This window comes from Nematolebias whitei, chromosome 1 (genome assembly GCF_014905685.2).
Source record: "Nematolebias whitei isolate Nwh7 chromosome 1, NemWhi1, whole genome shotgun sequence".
Taxonomy (NCBI): Eukaryota; Metazoa; Chordata; class Actinopteri; order Cyprinodontiformes; family Rivulidae; genus Nematolebias; species Nematolebias whitei.
Genome location: NC_056498.1, coordinates 38067397 through 38074871, shown reverse-complemented (window position 1 = coordinate 38074871; position 7475 = coordinate 38067397). Strand labels below are relative to the sequence as shown.

Below are 7475 nucleotides of genomic sequence, written 5' to 3'. Positions count from 1 at the left end.
TGTACAGGTGCCATCAGAACAACTCCAACATCAGCTTTACTGGTGGAAATGGGAGAAATGCCACTTCAGCTTAGAAGATTACAAATACTTTCAACTTACTGGTGTCAGTTAAAAGGTCATAATGGAAATCATCCATGTCAAGAGATTTTAAAACCTAGCTGGGAAAAAGAGAAAAAGAAATTAAATTCATTTGGCTGGACTGTAGAAAACATTATAAAAGATTTAGATATATCTCACATAAATATTAGTCAAACAGTTCCTCAGTCTCCAGTTCACCCATCTCTTTTAAGTAATAGTGATGTTGATCTCACTTTGTTGGAAAATCGTAAAAAAGAAAACATTTCAGATTCTCATTCAATACAAACATATTTAGATAGTAAGTATTATGGATATGTTAAAATTTATACAGATGCATCAAAAAATTCAGATAACAGTAGCGGGGTTTCATTCATTGTTCCAGAATTCAGTTTCAAAACAGGTAAAAGAATTACTGATGGAGTCTCAGTCTACACAGGAGAGATGATAGGAATCATTTTAGCTCTGGGATGGATTGAGGAAGTTCGTCCATTAAGGAGTATAATATGTTCTGATTCAAGTTCTTCATTATACTCATTGAAAAATAATCATTCAGACAGCAGACCTGACCTTTTATTAGAAATTCAATTATTAATTTATAGAATTCAAGCGATGGGTTTATTAATTACATTTATATGGATACCATCACATATAGGAATAAAAGGAAATGAGTTGGCAGATAAATATGCAAAACAAGCAACAAAAAATACTTACATTGATATACTGGTACCATTCAGTAAAGGAGAAATCAAATCAGTTATTAAACAAAAGGTGAAGGAAAGATGGCAGAAACAGTGGGAAGAAGAAAGAACTGGCAGGTGGTTTTATAACATTCAAAGGAAAGTTGGTGTGATGAGGAGAACAGGACGAAATAGAAAGGAGGAAACAGTCATATCCAGATTACGTTTTGGCCACACAAGATTAAACAGTACATTGTTTAAAATGGGAAAACATCCTACAGGAAAATGTGACTTTTGTTTTCAAGAAGAGACAGTGAATCATGTTTTATTATTCTGTCCCAAATATTCAGCTGAGAGGAAGGAACTGGCACATAGACTACAGGTCAACAAACTACAGTTGAATATACAGGATCTTTTGGATAAACTTCTCACTTCTGAACTTGTTGTTTTTTTGTTAAGCTACCTTAAGAAGACGGAAATAATCGAGAGAATATAGTTTTTTTTTTTTTTTTTTTTTTTTATTTTCTTATTATTTTATTTAGTTAAACCTATAGTAATTATTTAGCATCCCGATCCATACTCCATTCCAGTAGATGGCGGTAATGCACATCTAAACGTTGCTTGCCAACCGCCATAAAACACAAGACGAAGAAGAAGAAGAATTTTGGAAGTGGGTGGGGCGTCAGCTTCACTCAGCTGGAGTCTCCCTCAGCTGAGCATGGCAGCAGAACAAGCAGAGACTGGAGTTTCATTCAGACTGCAGCGTCCTTCAAAGTACCACAGTGAGAGAAAATCCTTCTTGGGACATGATTTGACGCGGGCCATGATCCTGTAAAGGTAATCTCTTCATACTATTTATTTATTTATTACAAAAATCAAAAAGTCATGGTTCAGTTAGTTTAGGAAAACTTAAGAATAATGTTGGACTTACAAGGTTTTTACTTTAAAATTCTATTCTGACTTGAATGGACATTTCCGTCCATCCATTATATTTACCCACTTCTTCCTTTTCGGGTCACGGGGGTCACTGGTGCCCATATCCAGCAGTCTCTGTGGGAGAGGTGGAGGTCCACCTGGACAGGTCCAAGTCCATCACAGGGACACATTGAGACAAACAATTCACTCTCTCTCTCACCTAGAGAAAATTTAGGGTTACCAGTCTGCCTAACATGCATGTTTTTGGTCTGTGGGAGGAAACTGGAGTACCCCGAGAATATCCTTGCAGCAAGTGATTTTAGAAGTTTGATTCACAATTTGGTAATCATTAAAAGTTTTGTAAGTTTATACTTATCTCTTTTAGTAAGTATTATGTCCGTTTAATATTAAAAAGTCCAGAGTTCAGAATCACAGAGTGGCTGTCAGATAAGTTTCAAACAGAAGTTTTGATATGAAGTTTGCATCAGTTCATGCTCACACACCTGGTCTCATACACAGAGGAAGTGAAACTGTTTTGTCAGAGAGCAGGCGATGAAATGAATGATTCATGTCATTTTAGAAGTTATATTTGTCCTTATTACCTACTAAGAGTTTTGTAAGTTTATATCTATCTTTTAATTTACTTTATTCATCAAGTCAAGTGATTTTATACCTCTTAAGTAAGTTCATCTATTTTTTAGGGTTAAGATTAAAATATATATAGTTAAGAGTTAAGGAGCACAGAGGCTGAATAAGTAACAGGAAACTCAGCAGGTGACGTCAGTGTGGTTAGGCTTCACACACATCCTGTTAATGTGTTGTGCAAAGTTAGGCTGCAAAATATCTTGATGCATGCTCAATAATCCAGACAAAAAACATCTAAAAAAGTTAAATCTGGTCCACTGGACATTCAAAAAACAAACAAACAAAAAAAATGTAGAAACGTTTCGTCTCTCACCCAAAAGACTTCCTCAGTCTGAGGTGCTGTATTCAGCTCAGTCTCTTAAATAGCACCTTCTCAGGGTGGATCAACCAGTTTTGCTGCTGACAACCAAAACCAGCTGATCACATGCTCAAGAAGGACCATCAGCCTAACAATGGATCATTAGCACACTGATGGCTGTTTACTGTTCACAGGGGGCTGAGTGATACTAGCAATCACAGCATTGTAAGAGGGGGACAGTTGAACCCGGAGGCCTCCACCCCTGTTTAATGATGGACGATTTATTTTCACAAAGATGGCCTCCTTTATACATCACCTCAGACTGAAGAAGTTTTTTGGACGAAAGACGAAACGTTTCTACTTTTTTTGTTTGTTTGTTTTGATTTGTTTTGTTTTTTGAATGTCCTGAGGACCACACTTATCTTTTTTTAGATTAGACTGTGAAAGCATGGATGACAAGTTTTCAAAATGGATGTTAGGTCATAAATGTCTATGGTTTTCAGGGACAGCACAGAGAATTCCCACACAAGACAGGCTCTAGAGCAATGTGGATATCCTAACTGGGCCTTCCTGAAAGCAAAGAAGAAACCCAAACAGGACTCCAGTCAGCCAACAGGTGAAAAGGAGGAACCCAGACCCAGACCAGTGGTCATTCCGTATGTTGAGGGGGTATCAGAGAAACTGAGACGTTTATTTTCTAAACATAACGTCCCAGTGGCTTTTAAACCCCAAAATACATTACGGCAAAGACTGGTTCATCCCAAAGATCCAGTCCCCCGGCACAAACAGAGCAATGTTGTGTAGGCTGTTCAGTGTCAGGAGGGTGATCAGTCTTACATCGGGGAAACTAAACAGCCACTGGCCAAAAGGATGGCCCAGCATAGAAGATCAACATCATCAGGCCAGGACTCTGCGGTCTACACTCATCTCCAGGCCAGTGGTCACTCTTTCAGGGATGAAGATGTTCACATCCTGGACAGAGAGGAACAATGGTTTGAGAGAGGAGTAAAGGAGGCCATCTTTGTGAAAAGAAACCGTCCATCATTAAACAGGGGTGGAGGCCTCCGGGTTCAACTGTCCCCCTCTTACAATGCTGTGATTGCTAGTATCACTCAGCCCTCTGTGAACAGTAAACAGCCATCAGTGTGCTAATGATCCATTGTTAGGCTGATGGTCCTTCTTGAGCATGTGATCAGCTGGTTTTGGTGGTCAGCAGCAAAACTGGTTGATCCACTCTGAGAAGGTGCTATTTAAGAGACTGAGCTGAATACAGCTCCTCAGACTTAGGAAGTCTCTCGGATGAGAGACGAAACGTTTCTACATTTTTTTGTTGTTTTACCTGGACACAGCTGACAACACTAGAAACATTTCCTACTGTGAACAAAACTTTTATCACGGCAAGAATCAGCCCAGTTCAAACAAAATAAATCCGTTCATACAGCTTGTATCAAAGGAGAACTCCCCGTCAGTGTTGACAAACTCACTGCTCTTCTTCTTCTTCTGTCGGCGCTGCAACACCAGCACGACCAGCTGCTACAGTAACAGTGGCTGTTGCGCGCAACTGCACCCACGCACCATGAAACTTTATTTTCTCATTCATAAAATGCTCAAATTTGGGCCATTTTCGGGGACAGCTTTAGCCGGGGACAGGTCGTCCAAAACAGGACTGTCCCCAAAAATCGGGGATGTCTGGTCACCCTATCCACCATGTGACCATGCCCAAGGCAGGGAGGGCACAGGTCTTGGCCGTCATCTGCCTTAAGCACAGCCCCACAATCAGTGCAACAGTGTGAGCTATCCATGTCTGAAACTGCACTGGGTTCATCGCAGGCATAGAAAAAAAACTGACGTAAGATTGGGATGGGGGCAAAAACGCTATCGAACAACAAAGAACAAAGGGGCTGATCCCATCAACTACATCCAGAATACAAAATAAAGGCAAACTGGGAGAGGGAGCGGAAAGGCTGCCGTCACCAGTTAGGAAACAATACAAACAAAAAAAAGAGGCCAACACTAGGCCTGTCATGATCACAAATTTTGCTGGGCAATTAATTGTCTCAGAAATTATTGCAAAAAATGATAATATTGTTTGAAATTTGACATTAGCAATTATTGTCAAATTTAATAAAAAAAGTATGTTAATTTCTGTGTAGTACCTTTTTTGTACCACTGGATGGCACTATAAGACTATTTGAACCAAAGGATTTATGGAGCAAGCAGCATGTCTCAAATTAAATAAACCAAAAATCAGCTCTAAAAATATAAACCATAAAAATCTTATTAAAATAAACACAGTTACTTTACCAGAGCAAAATCATAAAATCATTAAATGTGGATTATTGAACATCAGATTCCTTTCCTCTAAATCCCTGTTAGTTAATGACCTGATAACTGATCATCATATTGATTTATTCTGTCTGACAGAAACTTGGCTACACTGGTAGAAAATGACCACTACTCACTCACCTTGTCCCTTTTTCCCCATTCAGCCTTGAATGTTTACCTTCTCTTTTAAATAAACAAATTACCTTTTGTATGCTTGACTCTGCCTTTTCATCAGTGTGCCAACTTGGGGTCGAATATATTTAACATATTCAGACCATGTCACATTGTCTGCCTTGGGTGGTAAGAGATGGGTTGAAACAGGCTTTCTTTAAGTAAATCTGCTAGTTTTTTTTTTTCTTTCGGCTGCTCTCTTCTTCAGGGGTCGCCACAGCAAACTAAGTCGCATGAAGACTTGGCAGTTATTTTTACTCCAGATGTCCTTCCTGACGCAACCACAGACCACGAAGCTACCACAGCCCTCTGTGTGGAGCAGAGAGCTGCTATCTAGGACACCCGGAGGATCAAATGGTGGGGGTTAAGGGCCTTACTCAAGGGCCCAGAGTGGGACGAATGAGGGTGGGGGCAAGTGTGGGTGCTTCATCTACCCCATCCACATTTTTAATGTTGTCGGTACTGGGTCTTGAATCGGCGATCTTCCGATCACAGGCCCACCTTCTCTAACCTCTGCGCTACCACTCCCTTTAAGTAAATCTGCTAGTGAGGAGGTTTATTTAAAATAGTCTGTTACCATGGTGACAGACTTTGAGTTTCACTTTCTTTCTTTCTGTTACCTGAAGTTTCCCATATCAGTTTTTACAAAACCATTTTTATTGTCGTTTCTACAGCAGCTTGCCCTCTTATGAAAACAGTGTATAAAGTCTCTGGACACTCCTATTGAAGAAATGGAGAACTACAATGAGACTGACGGCAAAAAGGAAGACACTGTACCAGTGACAGGAGAAAAACACCAAAGAGCCCCAAAGGTTCCTGAAGACCCCAAGACTAAAGAAACAAGTAAGCCAACACATGTAGCTTTACACGTTAAATGGGAAGATTTTCATATTATGGCCAATATGGAGGATGGGAATAAAATCCTTAGACCAAAAACTTTGTTTAAATAAGCCTTCAAAAAAATTTTATGGAAAAAGGTAAAGGCAGAAAAACAAAACACAAGGACAGACTGATGAGACAGAGCAAACCAAGAGTAGAGGTGGGTGATATGGCTCAAATATAATATTGTGATATTTCAGAGCATTCTGGCGATAAAGATAAATTTTGTGGTATAACAACAACAACAAAAAAACCTCCCAGAGATCATAGTTATTCATTTGACAAAATTAACTTAACAAGTAACTTCGCGCAGCATGGTGGCGCAACTGGTAGAGCTGCTGCCTCTCTGTGAACAGGTCCTTGGTCCTTTCTGGGTGGAGTTTGCATGTTCTCTCCGTGCATGCGTGGGTTTTCTCCGGGTACTCCGGTTTTCTCCCACAGACCAAAAACATGCATGTTAGACTGATTGGTAACTCTAAATTGTCCCTAGGTATGAGAGAGAGTGAATGGTTGCTTGTCTCGTTTGTCTCTATGTGTCCCTGTGATGGACTTGCGACCTGTCCAGGGTGTACCCCGCCTCTCGCACAGTGATTGCTGGACATGGGCACCGGCGACCTCCGTGACCCAAAATGGAAGAAGCGGGTAAAAGATAATGGATGGATGGATGGATAGATTGATAAAGTCTGCACAAAATATAGATCAACAAAATCTACCAAAAAATTGAAGTGCAGGTAAAATTTCCCAAAATAACTAAATAAAATAAAGAGTAATGTCTGTTGAACATAAATGTAACATACAACAAACTATGTTGCCTTTAAATGAGCTATAACTTCCAAAACTTGTGATAAGGTGTCTTCAACTGACCCTGAAGCTTGTTAGTGTTTCAGATTCCTCTGTTCCTCGCAGGAATGATGCCATTTCTCTGCGAGATCTGTCTTTGATCACCTGCCTCTTTTCTTGGTCTATGGACTGTGACACTCAAGAGACACAGCTAAGCTGTGCATGTTTGTACCGGCAGTTTAGAGCAGGGTTGGGGGAGAGAAAAAAGCAGAGCTGCGTCTGTACAGAGCGGGGTGGGAGGGAGGTAAAGACAGCTGAGCTGTGCACCGTCTGTACCCACAGTTTAGAGCTGGGTGGAGAGACACAGCTGAGCCGCGCGTTGTTTGTTTTTAGCTTTTTAGTTAACTAGTATTGCATGCAGCTAATTAGTGTTACACTAGAAATAGACAGGTGGAGGGGGGTGCGCAGTTCGGTTTGGTAGATGGGCACGCTCGGTTCCATTAATGGGACGGGCGCCCCACTTGTATAATGGTAGGGGAAACACTGCCGTATTTATGTCACGAAATTAGTATATAATGATATAACAGAGTTCATGCTCAATCATAACATAGATAGAAAAGGGGAAAAGGCCAGGAGGGTGGATAGTGGTATTACAAAAAAGATCTCTTCAAATCTTGCCCTGTCAGGACACAATTTAAGACATCAAA

General features: G+C 40.3%; 1 protein-coding gene across 2 annotated transcripts in view; it reads left to right on the top strand.

Moving 5' to 3' along the window:
- Positions 1-7475, top strand: part of nlgn2a (neuroligin 2a) — a 291767-nt gene that overhangs the window by 218298 nt on the left and 65994 nt on the right. The gene's annotated exons all lie outside the window — the stretch shown is intronic.